At 48.8% G+C, this 16,131-nt stretch overlaps 1 long non-coding RNA gene across 1 annotated transcript; it reads right to left on the reverse strand.

Moving 5' to 3' along the window:
- Window positions 1-2,070: 2,070 nt before the first annotated feature.
- LOC118501939 lies at window positions 2,071-15,125 on the reverse strand. The gene is made up of 3 exons (XR_004904592.1): window positions 15,113-15,125; window positions 5,975-5,977; window positions 2,071-2,120 (listed from the first exon to the last, which is right to left on the reverse strand). It is a non-coding gene; the product is annotated as an uncharacterized LOC118501939 (long non-coding RNA).
- Between the last annotated feature and the right edge of the window lie 1,006 nt (window positions 15,126-16,131).

Genomic DNA, 16,131 nt, shown 5'->3' on the forward strand with positions numbered 1-16,131 from the left:
AATAAACAGCTGAGAAAAAATTTCTTCTACAAATATGACAAAGGGTTAACATTCTTAATAAGCTGGTATACTTTGATTAGGAAAAAAAAGACCTCAGAACAACAGGAAAAATGTGAATTATTTATTTACCAAAGAGTCAATAACATAATGAATAAAATGTTTAGCTTTATTAGAGATCAATGAAGGAAAATTAAAATACCCACTAAATATTTTTTCATTTATCAAATTAGATAATTTTAAACTGTTAGTTAACTTATTATCTTTTGATTTCTAGGCCTTCTCCAACAGTGGGATATGAAACACTGGGCAATGGGGTTTAAAAGTACGGTACTTAAAGTAGGTTTTCATAGATGCTCTTTACAAAGTTAAGAAAAGTAGTTTCCATCTGCAGTTGGTGGACAGTATTTTTTATTAAAAATGACACTTTAATTGTATTCTTTTAAAACCGTTAAAGATTTACGGGAAGCTACGAAGCCCTGCGCAGCTGCAGATGGGTGGGGACCTGAGAGCCTTCAGCTCCCAGGTGTGGGCGGGGCCATGAGAAACAGGAAGGCCTCATTTGCGGCATGATGTTCTTAAACTAATCTGGGATGGGATTTGTGAGTTTGAGCATTTAAGTAGAAGTATTCTGTAGCACGGTGTTCGTGAAAGAGTGCCTTGGGTGGGTGCCAGATCACTGGCTAATCCCCAGTGGCATGGTGCACGGAGAAGCGTCAGTCACAGCGGGAGGTTTCGGGATCTTCAGGGCAGCTGGGCTCTGTAGGAGCAGCCAAGGCAGACTCTCGGGGGAGGTCATGGTCAAGAGGAGCCACGGTGGTTACTAAGTAAGGCCATGCTTTCCAAGTACTCACAGCAAGATCTGTTCTTAAAAATACAAAATGACAATTGAGACGATGAGGAAAGGATGAGGAAAGACCCTTTGGGACGGCCCTAGCTCTAGCCGTCCGTGTGTGTATCGGGATCTGACATTCTCCTGAACTTCCATGGAGAGATTTCAAGCAGTGACACCTCTGGGGTTCAATCCCTGGTGTATTCATGTCGCTAGGAGTTCCCTTTGGCCTTCACTGCTTTCTTCCCTCCCTTCCTCCCTTTTGCTCTTCCTCTCCCGTTCACGTCTCAGCTATGCATTTACATTTATTTTAAAGTTTTAATCAAACGTTTCTATTTTTGTAATGGAAAGAGGCTGTGTTGGTCCAGTTTACTTTTTTTGTCAGAAACTGAAGAACCATACTCAATTTTGCTACTGTTATTTTAAAGTTAATATTAAAAGGAAAGAACTTTTCATTTTATCATAAAATCCTTGTAAACATATCTCTTAATTGTAGTATATTTAATTTCATGACTACACCATAATGAATTTAATTATTCCCTTAACTGAACATTTATATTTCTTCATTTAAAAAAGTAATTATTAATCCTGAAGTTGACAATGAATATATTTATCCACATTTTGGGTTATTTTACTGTACTTATAAATTAGTACCCTGTTTCTTCCATAATGAAATTGAGTGCATAAAAATTCAGCTACAGTAAAAATTGAGTTGGGGGAGAAGAAAGTAGGAAAACAATAAAACAAGGTATAGGTTTAGCACAGAATATCTAATTCTATTTTTTTTTCTTGAGGTAAGTTATAAACCTAAAGTGCTGAGAAGCCAAGGAGGAGAGGTTAAATATGTGTTTCACATTGTCCATAAACTAGAGTCAAAAGAGTTGTTCAGAAAAAGCATGATTTTCTCCTAAGCGAGGTCATGGACACCATGTGTTTCGTCTATACAACTTGCCAGAAGCCCAGCTTCATCCAGGGGCAAGCTTAGAAGAGCCAGCACAGAGTCTGAATCTGGAGACAGTGAAACTTCGGAACTTGCCTGCTGAGTCTGCGTGTCGCATTTGGAGACACGGAGCAGCAATTTTCAACCTTTTTCATCTCGTGGCACACGTAAGCTAATTACTAAAATTCTGCGGCACAGGAAAAAAAAAATGTCTTGCCGATCTTTTAAAAAAGAGAGGTATCATTTTGATTCAGTCACACCAGACAGCTATTGTTGTGTTGGCTGTTGTCGTTTTTTAAAAAAATCTGACAATCTAAGGGAAAAGTGGTCAGTGCCCTGACTAGTCAGGTGCTGCATGTTATAAGAATTCTTGCGGCGCACTGGTTGAAAATCGCTGATCTAGAGACTGGAAGCTTTTGCTGTTGGCCTTGTCTTTCCAGGAACGTTGTACAGGCAGTCACTCCATCCTCAGCTCCGAGGGACACTCCTGGTGGTACGCCCCCCACCACCGCCAGCAACCGCAGTGGCCCACGGGTGCGCTGAGACCTGAGCTAGCTGAAATGAGAAGCAGCTTGTTTACTCCTTGTCTCTTTGTAGATCTGAACAGGGAGCCCAGAGCTCTGGTTGCCACTGGAAGCCACCTGCCCCCATGAGCCAGCCTAAGCGTGAGGCTGATGCTGAGATGGTAGAAGGAGCAACAGAGAGAAGTGGGCTGCTGATGACATCATTCACTGCTGATGGCCCCAGGCCTGGAACTGCTTCCCTCTAGATTCTGCTACTTTCAGATCTTTCCTTCTAGTTTAAGGCAATTGAAGTTACGGTTTTGCTACTTGCATCAGAAAGCATCCACACTGGTCCAGGGGTACATAACTATCATCAAGAAATCTATGACCAAAAGACATAAAAACCATGAAGCTATCGATTCGGGTAACAATCATAACAGCTATCCCATATACGATGTTTTCTCAGCACTCCGCACTCTTCTCAGCATTCTCCAACCATCTATTTATTTTATTTTCACAAAAACTCGGTGCGATTGGTCTCATCCTCACTATGCCCATTTTACAGAAATAGCATGAGAGGCTAAGTAACTTGGCCAAGGTCACTCAGCTACTGCACGCAGGGAGCCTGGTTTCAGGGTCTGGACCAACCACCACTCTACTACACTGCCTCTCAGTGAACACCTGTACCTTTTACATGGATGCCTTTCTCTCCACCTGGGCCTGGGCAGATTGGACAACAGAGGGGCCGTGGTGCTAACCCTGGGAGGACAGCCGCTCTGTGATGCCGAGTGGTCGGCAGATGCACAACTTTGATAGTCACTGGGGCGGGGAGGTTGGCATGATGGTCAAGGGCAGAACTGATGTTCAGATAACCGGAGTCGAATCCTGGATTTGCTGCTTACCAGCTCTGGGATCTAATCTTCAGGAGGCTGGTTTTCCTCAACTATAAAGTGGCAGTCATAATAAGTAGCGCTCAAGGCTGTATCAGGATTAAATGAGACGGTGCTCAGGGAGTAAGATCTTCTTACTGAAAGACCACAGTGTAGAATGAATGACCTCTGGCCTGTGTTTGAGGATGTGGTGGGAGGCGCACGGCACCTGACTTAGAGGGTAGATTAAAATGTAGGGTTTGATTTATATGTCACCTCGAATAGGCAAATAATAAAGACAGAAGGTAGAATAGAGGTTACCAGAGGCCTGGGGGAGGGAAGAATAGAGAATTCATATTTAATAGGTAGAGAGTTTCTGCCTGAGATGATGGAAAGTTGTAGAAATAGTGTTGATGGTTGCACAGTATTGCAAATGTACTTAATGCCACTGAATTGTACTCTTAAAAATGGTTAAACTGGTAAATTGTATGGTAGGTATATTTTATCATAAAAAATATCGTGGAAAAAGAATCAGGAGCTTGTGGAAATTATTGGCTAAGGGACAGGAGGGATGATGATAACTGAGTATGAACACCATGAGCAGAAACTCTGGCATGAGAACTTAAAACCCATGAAAATCACGAGATTACACTTTTAGAGCAAGTTTTACACAGAATGTCCCTTTGCCCATGATTGTTGGCTGCATCATGAAACAGTCAAAGGCGTCCTGAGATAGAAAGGGTGGCAAAGGCAACTCTGTCCCGTTGCCTCGCTGTTTGAAACAAACACGTTCCGAGGCCGTGTGCTGTGGCAGGAGGGTGGTGCCTGCACGTGTTGCTAAGAGGTATTAATAAGGCTCAGAAAGTCGAGTCCCCTGGTCCAGATAGGGATCAAGTTTTCCTTGGAGGCCTCACCCACTTCCCATTGTCCTTGTTGCACATGTGATTAAGTTTCAACCTTAAAACTAAAGTATTAGGAAAAAAAAAAGCCCTGGCTGGTGTGGCTCAGTGGATTGAGTGTCGGCCTGTGAACCAAAGAGTTGCTGGTTTGATTCCCAGTCAGGGCACATGCCTGGTTGTGGGCCAGGCCCCCAGTAGGAGGCGCACAAGAGGCAACCACACAATTATGTTTCCCTCTCTTTCTCCCTCCTTTCCCCTCTTTCTAAAAATAAATAAATAAAATCTTTTTTTAAAAAGAAGTATATGACATCCTGTGACTAAAAGGAAAATAACCCATCTCTAAACTTTTAAAAGAAAGTGCATTTTTATAATAACAATAAAAATCCTCCCAATCAAGTGTTTAAGAGGCAGACTGCATCCCCTGTCTTTGCCCGGGGCCCATAACTATCCTCAGCTAATCTGTCTCTGACATAGAAAAAGCTGCTGTTTCGGTTCTTATTGCTCCATTTTAAACTTTATTCAGAGAAGCGAGGAGAGGGAGCCGTGGATGGGAATGAAGAATGAGTGTTTGAGACTGGGCAAGGGGAAGAGGAAGGTGGAATCACTGACTTGTAGAATAGGCGCTGTGAGGGGAAAAGAGTAAGCTCCACAGCCCTCAGAAGGGTCATGGCCAGTTTAGACAAACCCCTGAGATGGGTGGTCATGCCCAAGCCAGTCCTCCACAGAACTCCACATCCACTCCAGCGCTGCTGTCCTCGGCTGTGACGTCCTGCAGGGCCCCTGGCACATGGGACAGACTCAGAGAGATGCATGCCGAGTGAGCCAGTGGCAGCCTAGAATCTGGTACCAGCATTCCTGAGTGGAAGCGCGTCTTTTAATTCTGGGGAACAGTCTAACTAACGCTCTATCCTCTGCCTCCTGAGGGTGTCCCATCTGGTTGGAGACACGGCCTTTCTGCGACAGGTCCTGGCTTCTTATTCTGTGGCAGGTCACCGTCATTTGTCCCTATAACCTCCTCTCCCCCTGGGCCAACTCAATCTGTGTTCCACTTCTGAGACGAGTAGAAAACCTGCCTGCTATTTATACCCCTGGAGACTTGGACAATGAATGAATTACCTGAAACAGGGAATAAATTGTTATAGCTGTTAAAGTCATGGGCAGGCTACCTTTCGCACTGACTTTAATGAATAGATCTGCCCCAAATCACCCTCTTCCAACCTCCCTCCCCCGCAGCCCTTCACCACCCTGTACCCTGTGCACTTGGGGGAAGGTGAAGGGCGGAGCATTTATCACAAGCTAGTCGGAGCATTAGAATTCCCAGAGAGTCACCCAGCATGAGAAGCTAGCCCAATAATAATAATCCTAAACGTTATTTATATGTGATTTCTCTGCCAAAGTCATCTAGGGGGCTCCCAAAAGGACCATGCAGGAAAAATTCCACTGTTGGCATGTGCCAAAAGTCTTAGTAAGTAAGGTTCAGGGGGTTTTAATTAAAAAGAGCTCGTTTGGTGGCCTGTCTCCAGTCAGAATCAAGCCCGTTCCCGAGAAGTGTCTGCAGCAGGCAATCCGGGGCCAGCATCGTCTTCCTTGAGAATCCTCGACACCCATTTTTCTGAGAGAGGTGGACCGCGGCACCCATCCTGAGATGTTTTTGTGCCCTGATGGGATCCCATCCCCAAGAGCCTGCGCTGCTAACACACTGTCAGCTCCCTGGAGGCAAGGGTAGCCAAGGCTCTGAGCGCTGGGGAGAGTGCAAGGGATGCTGCTTTTCAAACAGCGCTTAATGCAGCATTAAGCAAAGACGATTTCCCTGGATCATGGATAAGTGTGGCTGTCAGTATAACTGTCACTATTGAGTGAATTGGAACATCAGAAAGAGCATTTTTAAAACCCAGGAATCATTTTTATCCATTACTTTACAAATACGTTTCTACTTACTGATTCCTATGGGAATAAAATTGCCATACAGGGAAAAAAGAAAAAGAAAAAGAAAAAAAAATAAAGTAGCTCTTGTCTCAAGTCGTACTGGAGTGTGAGCCTGCCAGGATGCCCAGAACAGAGGTTCAAGTTTCCAGCTCCTTCCTGGATTTTCAGCCTGATTCTGATCTCCCTGCTGGGGCCCATGTCTCACCAGCAAGACGTGGCAGGTATTTTCAGCCAGCCCCTGAAGGGCAGCCCGGCTGACGGGTCGGGAGAGCGTGCGTGTGTGTCACCTGCCGGTGCTGGTGCACCAGACCACCGGCGTTCTCGGGTTTTGCATGTTAAGCTGTTGACCCCGTGACCTGCAGAGTTCCAGGGAGTGCGTTTCTGCTCAGACAAAACTGCTCTGATTGGCAACAGCAGCTAATGAATTCTTACTTGGAGGCAAACATTGACTTCACCTTTGAGCCCCAAGGAGTCTTGGGAAAGCTCAGGCTACTCAGAGCTTTTTGAGGAATTTCAACTTAGAGCCGAGGATTTGGGCAAGATCCTGTCAGTGGGAGATGAGAGGTCGACACCCTACAGGACTTCACAGGTGGTGGGGCCCAGCCACCTGCCCTTAAAGCAGGTCAGTGCCTAAACCAGCTGCTAAGCTATTTAAGGGAATTTCCAGCATTGCAGGTTCATGTGAACTTACAGAGGCACTTGATGGGAAAGTTAGGGCGGTGGGGGTGGGGGCTTGTGACCATATCCTCTCCTTTTACAGAGATGAAGGTCAAGGATCAGGCTGGTGCCAAGGTCACTGAGCGGGCTGATAGCACAGCTCAAATGTTTCTGGGACAGAAATTTCAAGGACCAGTTTCGGTGATGTGCCAGATAAATATAGCCTAACAATTTGTCATGAAAGTGATCAGGAGATCTGAAAACCGGGAGCAGATGCAGCTCCACAAGAAGCATGAGGAGACTGTCCCCGCACACCCGCTGTGGAATGCAAGGGCGGGGGCACCCCTCAGCTCCCGCTGGGAGCACCTGCCGAGGACCAGTGCCCTCTTGGCCACCGTGTCTTGGCATGAACATCCAAGCATTGAAGGGGAGGCTGACGACCCCAAAAGGGAAGAAAGGGATGCCAGCGTAGATTGCAGGTGGATCGATGAAGACAGAGCTGATACTGTTCCGGCACCACTGCAGCCAGATGCTGAGGAGCAGGAGAGGGAAATAAAGAGGAGGAGGTGAGGACATGAAAATCTGCCTCAGTCACAGCAACGGGGCCAAGTCCAGAGAGGCTTGCTCAGAACTCCAGCCTTTGTCACTTGGTCGGGCGATGGTCCTTTATTTCTGAGGGTTTCTGGCGTGCATGTGTGTGGTTCTGGTTCAAACCTTAGTGGAGCAAGCATTTCCTGCAGAGCAATTCTGTCCAAGGTACTAACTAGGCTAGACCAACAAATAAGACAGAGTTCCAACCTGGGGGATCTCAGTGGCTCGTGGAGGAAGACAACACCAACGAGACAGGGTCACGTGCAACGTGCTGTAGAGGTAGGTTTGAGGCGCGACGGAACGGCGGTGGGAGGTGGGGGGCCCAAGTCTAACTGTGAGAACTGAGCAGTACCTCACAGAGAAGGTGACACATGTACTGAGTCTCCTACTTCTTGGCAATGGTTGGCAAGCCTTTCCCATAAGGACAGTAAATATGTCGGGCTTTGCAGGGCCATAAGATCTCTTTTCAGCTACTGAGCTCTGCCCCTGGACAGGGACAGTAGCTGGAGGCAATACCTAAATGAGTGGGTGTGGCTTATTTCCAATAAAACTTTGTTTACAAAAACAGGCATCAGGTCAGGTTGATCAGAGGCCATAGTCTGTCAGCCCTATGGATAGATGGAAAGCCACTTCATGCTCACAACTACCCTCAGCAGTAGGTACAGATGAGAAAATTTAGGCAACTTGCCCAGAGTAACGGAGCCAGTAAAGAGGGGAGTGGGATTTGAACTCAGGCCATCTGCCTTCAACACCGAAGCCCTGAACCGCTACGCTTCACTTGTCCTCATGACGCCCTTGCAAATCCCCATTGTTCCCCCTTCCCTCGGCGGCAACCCTTGTTCCTGTGCTCTTCGTCCTGAACATGTTTTCTTTTTGAACGTCCATATTACGGTCAGCACAGTGCCCCTGCCCGAGGGTCCCAGCCTCACAGTTCGTCTTAGTCCCTCGTCCTGGCTTTGCTCCGCAGCTGGTGTTTGGCAAGCCCTGGCTCTGCCTCCCTGATGATACTGGGGGCATTCAGCTCCTCTCGTGCATGGGCATTCTTCAGTTAATTCCTCACTTCCGGTGGCCAGTATAGAGTTACTAAGAATAACTACCACTTACAGACTAGCTGTTCTGCACCAGGACTTGAATCATAATCATAATCACAATCACCTTCTCTCTGTGACCCTCACACCGGCCACATGAGAGTGGGCCTCATCTCTCCATGTTGGCTGTGGAGATGTCATGACTGACTTGGTCAGATGCCATGCTGAAACTGAGATTTGTCTGTAGATTCTTCCTTTATAACAATTTGAAATCCTAGCCATAACAGATTTTTTTCCTTCTGAAATGCACTAATTTCCTCATTAGAAACTTCCCTGGAGCAATGTGTGCACTGCGCCCAAGACAAAATAGAGGGTTCTCTCGGTTTGGCCTCTCACAAAACACTATTATTCTGTATTGATTTTGTTTCCAGTAGGAGAGTAATTTTAGATATTTCACAGGCAGTCTGTATTTCTAATAAATACTGCTTGACTACTGTAAGCGCCTCTTGATATGGCTGATTCCCAAGCAGATGAGGGACTCCTCTGTCTGCCTCGGCCGGGGCTGCGAAAGGCAGGACGGTCCCGTCTAAACCCACAAGGACCAGGTGTGAAGCAAAGTCTCCCATCTGGAATTTATTTCTATCAACCTTGACTCTGTGGAACATTGGGTATGAGTTTAGCATCTTCTTCCCATGAAAGGTGATTTTCTGGGTAAAATGTAACTAGACCATTGCAGAACTACCAGGATATAAAAAACAACCAACAAATTGTAGCAAGGATGTTACCGAAAGTCATGGTACACTCTACCCCTCAATGTAAAACAGTACAAATTAGATCTACATTAAAGATCTGAAAAACGTTAACAATGACAACAACAAAACACATTTCTTTCAAGATGTATGAAGCTAGTTTATTCCAGCTCATGGACACAAGCCGTAGTGAAAACTAGCATCACTTCACTGTAGGCCCCGCCCCCTGACCAGCCCCTCCCACTGGGACGTAAGGACCAGCCTGACCCGGAGCTCCCAGCCCTTCCCACCAGGCTCTCTGCTCTGCACCAGACCTAGTTCTGCTCTGTCTTTAAGGAGTTAGTGCTCTCTGTTAGTGGTGTGCATACATTTGGTTTCCTGTAGGCTTTTCAGATAAAGCTCCTTTTCACGCTCATTTATTCATTCAATATTTATTGAGCACGTACTATATTTGAGATGCTTGCTATGCAACAGTAAACAAAACAGAAAAATCATGCAGATTATATTCTGGTAGGGAGGCAGTAAATAAAGTAAATCAGTAAGTATATGTGGTGTGGTACACAGTGAGAAGTGCTGAGATGAAAAAGAAAGAGTGTGTGAGTGAGTATGTGTGTGTGTGTGTGTGTGTGTGGGCAGAGGACTTATAATTTAGAAAGTGTTTCTCAGGACACAGTGGTGACTTACACGAAGGTGTAGCCGTGTGAGTGGTGAGGGGGGCAGGATTCTAGATACCCTTTGAACAATTCCCTGGTGGGGTGGATACAGATGAGAAAAAGGGAGGAGGGAGTCAAAGATGCTTCCAAGGCCCCTGGCTGAGCAACTGGAAGAATGAACCCGCCACTTTTGGAAATGGAGATGACGATGAGAACGCGCAGGTTTGGGGCAGAAGAGCAGGAGCGCAGCTTTGGACGTCTGTCTGACATTTGAGGGAGTGAGTGGGGGCTGGGCGTTGGAGAGGTGTGGCCTGGAGATGTGACTTTGGGAGCCACCAGCAGGCAGATCACCTCGGAAGCCACCAGAGGGTGAGTGGAGGTGGGAAAGCAAGGAAGTCAGAAAGCTGAGCTCGGATGTGTGTAGAGGCTGGGAGGCTGAGAGAAAACCATCAAGGAGACTGAGAAGGAGTGGCCAGAGAGCTAGAGGGGGAGCCGGGGGTGCAGGAGCCTAGAAGCCAAGTAAAGACAGGGCTCTGGATGTTCGTGAAAATCCAAAGCCTCAGCGGCGGGCTGAGCAGCTGGCCAGCAGCAGCGTGGGAAGACGAGCACTCGGGGAAGAGCTCCTCGCCCAGAGTTGCGCTCCCTGTGCACCGGTTTGGGCTGCACTGGAGAAATCACACTGACAGTCATCTTAAAAGGGACCCTGGCAGAGGACCCCTGGGCCACCCCAGCTGGGGTGAGGGTAGGGGACTGCGGGATGCCAGGGGAGGTCCTGAGGGGCAACACGAGGCATCACTCAAATCAAAGGTGGGATCTCCTTGCCATTGAACTCCAGAGCTGGATTCCCCAGGTTCAAATCCACACTTTGCCATTTCCAACTGTGGGCAAGTGATGGCCCCTCTCCGTGCTTTAATTTCCCCACTGTGCAGAGCACATCTAATCCTGGGGCACGGGAAGTACCAACACTAGATTACATCCATGCACGTCTTTCAGACTCTTTCCTCTAATCCTTCCTGCCCTGAGCTCAAGCCTCAGGGTCTGGAACCAGACGCGGTGAGTTGGAGGCAAAGCTAAGAAGAGAGATAGAGGGCTTCCTCCGTTCTGACTAAGATGTGCAAACCCCAACCCCTGCCCCTACTCCAATAAATGTCCCAACCTAGGGCAGGCCCAACTGGGGAGAAAGAAAGGCACTCTAACCAAACACATGCAAAATAAAAAATAAAAATATAGTAAGAGATTGCATTGGTTGGGCCTGGAGCTGTTGGTATCTGGGAGGGACTGGAAAGGTGGTAAGATCAGCTTGGGATGTTCCTCGGGGTGGGGAGGACCAAAGCCACAGGGGCTCTGAGCCAGTGCCCGTGGGAAGGAACCTAGTTACTTCCTGCTTGTAGCCGGCCCTGTCCAGGAAACTCACTCAGTAAATACAAGTTGAGGGAGTGCTTTGCAACCGGCTTCTCTAGCAGTTGCTTCCGGTTCTGCCTGTTGTGCTTTGGAACAGAGAAAGGTCTTTTAACCTCTCTAGGAATTGGGTAGGCAGTGGTGTTCTCTTCCGTGGCATCCAAACATTATTCGAAGCACTGGAGTTTCAGAATTTCTGGATTTCAGGAATACGGGAGAAACCTGGGCATATTCTGAGATGAGAAAAGTCGGGACTGCCTGGCCTCAATGCAAATCGTCCATGAAGATGTTCAGAACCTTTGAAAGAACTTTTGATTTTTGGCAAAACCCTGTGCTGAGTTATTCCCCAAGGTATAGGGATCTATACCTGGTATAGGGATACCAGGTATAGGGACCTGTCTGGATTTGTGTGTCTTAGAAATTCTTTATTCTTGAGCAGTTTTCCAATTTTTGTGTATCATTATTTTGTTGCTGCTATTCATGTTTTCCCAGGAGATTCTCCTGTGGCTAGAAACTTCTAGCTAATATTTAAAGTTGCCTCTGAATCATGTGCCTTCCTTGCCTCACTGTTCAGGTATCTGTCATTTTGGCAAGTAGCAGTCACCAGCTGTGACTGAAACACAGTGCCAATGCTTTAGGACGGACACAGGAGATGGTCTTCCCGCAGGACAGATGGCACCTCCGGCATGACTCAGACCGGCCACCTAAGCCCATGTGGCTTTGGATGTGTGCCTGAGGTCAAGGGTCAAACCAACGTGTCAGTGGGCCCTGGGCCAACCTCACAGATGGGGGAGGATGGAGAGAGCCGGCCGGCCGTGGGAGCCCCGAAGAGGTCTGTGCACAGGGAGGGGCTGGAGCATGTTCCAGTCTCCCGGAGGAGGCCCTGGTGCTTAAGCACAAAATTTATTCTCTACCATGGGTGCAAGGGATTTAAAGAGAGAGTACCACACACCGCCAGTCACAAGGCTTCAGGTGTGGGATGGAGTGTATGAACCCTGAATATTGGCCTTTATATGAATCGACCTGAACAGCTCCTCTGGGGTGGGAAACTGGGGCTTTCTGTGGTCGGGTCATTTTCTCTCTCCTGGCAGATGCCGAGGGTGTAGTGAGCTCTCTCGGTGTGTGTGGTCCTGGGTGAGGTGGACGCTGCACTGATGGCCCCTGATGGCGGTGGGCAGGGGAGGGGTGGGCATGCAGCTCAGGCCTGCAGAAGAAGCAGGTGTTTGGGACTCCCCTCTCCCTGTTTCATGACATTTTCCTCCTCCGTCTTTCATCTGCAAAGCATTCGTGCCAAAATACCCCATCCATTGTACAGATGACATTCTGGAGTTGTCTCTGTCTGTGGCAGTTGCCCAGCTCTGGGTCCTGCCAGCCCAGGGTCATGGGCACCCTTGCAGGGGACAGGGCTGGGACCATCATGTGCTGGTCTGTGGCTCTAAACTTACATTTGTTCAACAAGCAACAGGCATACGTGGCCAGGAAGGGCGGGCATGGTTTGCAGTGTGCGTGTTTGGGGACACATGAGTGACTCCGAGGGAAAGCTGGAGGCAGCCCAGCGAGGTAGTGCCGCTGGAGGCCTCGTGGATGGAGAAGGGAGGGAACGGACGGCTCACAGACAGGGGAGCCGGAGGGGAACTGCGTGGGTGGCAAAGGAAACGTGCTGTGACGGGCATGTGGTCTTCCTTCTTCCAGGTGACAGAGAGGGCGAACACGAGGGACTGCTGAGTGCACCGGCGGCCAACCCTTTTGGACCCAGTTTTATCTTGGGCTGTGCGTCTGAGTTTGCAAGGCCCCACTTCTTTCACCCAGAGAGGGTGTGCTGCAACAGCATGCAACAGTCAGTAGGATCGTCAAAGTACCGTCCGCTGGAACAGCTGGGATGTTGGTGGGTGCGGGCACCATAGGTGTACCTGAGCTGGCTGTCGCCTTTGTAACAGTGTGTGTGTGTAAAGGTACACACATATTACTGTTTCCTACATGGTATCCTCCGCACTTTCTAATCATCTCGCATTCAGTTGTGCAGTCGGCAGCCCCATGGCACCCCCTATCATTTGTGTCCTGCAGATGAGAGATTCATCAACTTCTACGAGGTCACACAGCCGTTGCGATGCTGACTCGGACCAGGACCCGGCCCTGGCACCCATGCTCTCGACTCCTGGCTGCGTGGTAGGAAGGACTGGGACAGACAAGCTGATTGGCAGTGCGCGTGCCTGGAGGCTTCTCTGCCCCAGGAGATGGGAGCTGCCTCTGCACAAGCATCGATCGGTTTACTTGTTTTCCCCCAGCAAGTGACTCACAGCGCCCGGTCCTGAGCTGGTACGCAGTGAACGTATTTTCAAACCCTTGGCACCAATGGCTGTGCCATTATGTCTCCACGGCGCAAAATTGTAGAATAAACAGCTTTTAAAATGTTTTTGGCTTTTTTTGTGTGTGCCCTGGCTGCCGCTCAGGCTGTCTGCCATGCACTCCTGGGGCTCCGTGCCCTTGGCTCTTCCTGAACCTTTATTAGGACAGGAAGCAGCTCAGGAGGAGCAGCCGGCTGCCAGCTAGGTGCGACCAGCCCCTCAGCCTGCTGGTTTTGGCGCAAATAGCGACCCGCTGCGCAAGGCGCAAAGCGGCTCTGCTGAGCGCCTCCGCCCTTAAGGTTTCTCTCTTCTGCCCCCACCCCCGCCCAGTCCCGGCTCTTCCCCACCCCTTGCCCTTCAGCCAGCTGCTTAGCAATCTCCCTGCTCCCCTGTCCCCACTTCAATTGGAGGGTCACCTCTTCGCCAAGCAACCCGCCCCCCACCCCGTATCTGTCTTCCAGGCTGTGGACCCTTTACCTCTCTCTGCCTCCTTACCCCATCATCAAACTTCACACAGACCTCATTTTCCAGGAGAACTCAGCCCAACCTAGAAAGCGTCTTTCATTCTTTCGCCTTTTGCATCTTTACAGAAGTCTTTATAACATTCTTTTAACGTTAACCCCAAAATCAACTACCAAAGAAAGAGGAAAAAACATCCAAACCAAAATAAAAAAAAAAAAAAACTATACACTGAAATTTCCTAAGAGGTTTATTTAAGTTTCAAATAACTCTTTTTTTTCTTCACTTAAAAAAAATGAGATCATACCAGCCCTGGCCAGGTATCTCAGTTGGTGAGAGCGTTGTCCCATTCATCAGAGTTGTGGGTTCAATCCCCAGTCAGGGTGCATACGGGAATCAACCGATGAATGCATAAATAAGTGGAACAAGGTATCGACGTTCTTATTTCCCTCTCTCCCTTTCTGTCTCTCTCTAAATTCAATCAATAAAAAACCCAGATCATATACGCCCTTCCTGTCTGATACCATCACATGGACACACTGGTGGGATGGGATATGTGAAAGTAACCTGCAACATTTTCACTTATCCTGTGTGATGGTGAATCACACTGTAAGATGTTTGTCCTCTGTTGTCTTCAGAGCCCAGAAGAAAGGAAAACTCCCAGCGCTCTCTCGAGGCCACGAGCAGCAGTGGGCCGTGGCTGCCGGTGCCATTAGCCACTGTCCTGTCTGTTGTTGGCTAAGGCCACGGCCATTTCCAGCCCCACTTCCTCTGCAGAGAATGGCGGGTGCCCTGGGCAATTGAGGGAGGGCCGTCCATCCCTTCTCAATATTGGGCACTGACATGGGCCCCGGGCCCGCCCTGAGTTCTCATGCACACGTGTGTGCCCTCAGCTCCTGACTCCGGGGGCGTTTCTACTACTGCTCAGGGAGGAGCGCAGCCTCTCCCCGCCACCCTGCTGTCGGGAGGAGGGGCACGGCCGAAAATGAGCTGGTCGGCTTTACCTCCCCGGGAGCACCCAGCCGGTAACCCTCTGCCTTCTGCAGCACATCACAGCAGCCCCCAAAGTGAGAAGCTGCTACCAGGATAACCAGATTCAAAAGGACAAAACCATCAGGACGTTCCCCAGAGCTGCCTAATATTTAGGAAGATCCTTGAACACAGAGCTCCGACCCGTGTGGCCTCACAGGGACCTCGACAATCAGGTGGGAGCAGCCGGGAAGAGGGCACCGAAGGTGAGGACAGCCCAGCTCAGTGCGCCTTTACTGTGTGTCAAAAGGGAGGAGGATTCAGACCCTCTCAGGGTGGCCGCGTACAGTTATTCTGGTGAAACACGGCACAGCCCGCCCCGCCCCACCCCGTGGGGCAGCTCCAGACCAGCCAAAGCTCATTGTCACTCAGTTGTAGGAAACGTCCTTCACTCCTCCACCTTCATCCTCCCTTGTTTTTTTCCGTCCTGCATATCTGTTCCTCCTAAACAAGTAGCATTTTTATAACTGCATGTGCATCATGTTGGACTTTTAAACAAATCCAAAACAATTCTAACCGGTATCTCTTCTCTTTACTGAGGACTGGTTTCCCAGGGAAGGGGCATGGAAGCCGGGTAGGGTCAGGTCCAAGGCCAGCCTTCCCTCTCCCTGGCTGAATCCAGTCTCTGGGGTTTCTCTCTCTTCTTTGGGTGCACAGCCCGGGTCTAAATCTACGCCTGACAGCAGAAGTGTGGGAGTGGGCAGGTGGGAGGCGCAGGATGCCCGGTCCCAGGGGACCTGCACAGTTGAATAATAAGAGCCTTTCTCTAAACTCCCTGCCCCTGGTAGCTTCAGTACACTAGTTATTTCTCCTTTATCTCTGAGGCTCAGAAGACAGGGTTCTGTTAAAATTACGGCCACGATCCACAGCAGCAGCGCTGGAGGACACAGATGTGCCTGGCAGAGTGAGAGGGCACACCAATTTATGTCACCGAATTAATGCTTTCGACAGCTTTTCATTCCTGTGGAGTTTCTCCCAGGGCGTTGCGTGCTGGGGTTTGTGGAGCAAGGCTGGAGGAGAAATGTCTCATCACCCTTGGGAAAGGTAGGCTTAGTATTGGTTTTATGTAGCTGTTATTCTGATAATAATCATCGCTATTTCCTGAGCGCTTGCTCAATGCCAGACACTTAAGACAGATGCTTGAGACTCATTTTCTCTTTCAACAACAGCACAGGTTAAGTGCCGTCACTTTCCTATTGTACAGATGAGAAGACTGAGGCTCAGAGAGTGTATATGCTCTGGTGGCTGGTGATGAG

This window comes from Phyllostomus discolor, chromosome 8 (genome assembly GCF_004126475.2).
Source record: "Phyllostomus discolor isolate MPI-MPIP mPhyDis1 chromosome 8, mPhyDis1.pri.v3, whole genome shotgun sequence".
Classification (NCBI taxonomy): Eukaryota; Metazoa; Chordata; class Mammalia; order Chiroptera; family Phyllostomidae; genus Phyllostomus; species Phyllostomus discolor.